Consider the following 1,933-nt stretch of genomic DNA (forward strand, 5'->3'; position numbering starts at 1 on the left):
AGGGTGATAAGAAAATGGGCATACCATACAAATAATTTCAATATAAAGTCATTTTAAGCATGCTAATGAAAGCATGGTAAGCATGGTAGTGTTCAATTGTTAGAAATATGTAATACCCAAATATGAAATTTGTATTATTTAAGTGTTTCAAAATGTTGGGTATTCCTGGGTGGATACTTATAACTTTTGCTTTGGAAGTTGAAGAAAATTACATTTATGACGTGAATTTTGTAATAAGCCACCTGCTCTATGGGAAAGTCATATTGCGAAAGGCATCTAAACAAGTATGTATTGTTTAAATATTATTGCTTTTATTATACTCGCAAAAAAAGAAATAATGTGGTGTTAATACAATGAGTCATAAAATGTTCAAATGCGTTGCGTCAAAATATTTATGACAATTTTTATATTTATAAAAGCTTTGTCTTGTTTTAATTACATAAGTACATGATAGTTGTAACAAATTTTTGTTCCATCAGTTTTCCGGCAGGTAAAAATCAAAATATACTCATTGAAGTCAAATGTTTTTCAGATTGAAAATTGCAAATTTAATATAATTGTTTTACGGATTAAACAGTTTTCTCTTAGGTGGAATAATTACTTAAAACATATTACTTGTGCTTTTGATACGCTGAGAACCGAAGAAGATCTCGTTGATGTAAATTTAAGCTGCGAAGGAAAAAGGAATAAGAGCAGACAAACTGCTATTATCTGCATGTAGTACATATTTTAGAGATTTATTTAAGGTAAAGTGAAATTAAGAATTTAATAATTTGTTACTGTTAACATATATTTTGTAAATGATACTTATTCTATTTTACGAAAATCCATGTCAGCATCCTGTTATAATATATAATAATAATGTAAAATTCGATGATTAGGCTGCATTGGTTGATTTTATGTATCAGGGAGAAGTAAATGTAGTTCGAGAACAATTGGCTAGTTATTTAACAACCGCTGAACTGCTTGCTGTTCAGGGCCTTGCCGATGGTATAGGAAAAGATAATGATAGTTTAGTAGAGGTATGTTTTTCAAAATTGTTAAATATGATTAGATATTTTCTGCTTAAATTAAAGTAATACAATTGTATCACGTTAAACTGTGTTTCGGGATGACATTTTTATATGACGCAATTTTATTTGATACTAGTGCTTCAAAAAAATAATTAAAAGTCAACAGATCTTGTTTATATATTTGATTTGAATGTAATTTAATATATTATTTTTACAAGATTTATGTTCGATATACATATACATTTATTTAGTTACTATTCTCTGCTTATTTCATACGAATTTCATAGTCTACAGCCTACTTTATCTATTATGTGTGTAACTTAAAATCATTGGAATAATTATTCTTGCATCAACATTAGTGTACGTGCCAAATAATACGTGCAGTACACCTTCATACGCTATTGATTATTTCCTGTAAATGAAGAATTTTAATATAATGTACAAAATATATAAAATTTAGCATTAAAATTGTCGCACATATATTTAAAAATTAATTGGATTAAAGAATTTTTCAAAATTTCTGAGAATGTAAGGCCAACGTAAGATTTTACACGGAACTAGTTTCCATTTTCGCGCGTAAGACTACGTCATAAAGACAGAGGAGGGGGTATAGACAGCGGACTTCAGACGCGCAGCGTAGACTTCCCTTAGTCATCTTACGACTGTGCTGTGAGGAGGGTGTTTTGCTCGGTGGTTTCAAATCCTTTGTGTGCAGTTGTGTGAATCTCTTCTGTATTGTTCTACAACAAACAGGAGCCGGATACAGGTTGGTATACTTTTTACTTACTCAATAATTAGGTGAAATAATTGAGAAAGCATGGCGAGGACAAAGAAGGGACTTTCGAAAACTAACGCCGACAAGCCAGAAACTGAACGGTTACTAACTTGGATTGACGAAGTTCGCCGCAAAAGATCAAAGT

Source organism: Bombus huntii, unplaced genomic scaffold, assembly GCF_024542735.1.
Source record: "Bombus huntii isolate Logan2020A unplaced genomic scaffold, iyBomHunt1.1 ctg00000120.1, whole genome shotgun sequence".
NCBI lineage: Eukaryota > Metazoa > Arthropoda > Insecta > Hymenoptera > Apidae > Bombus > Bombus huntii.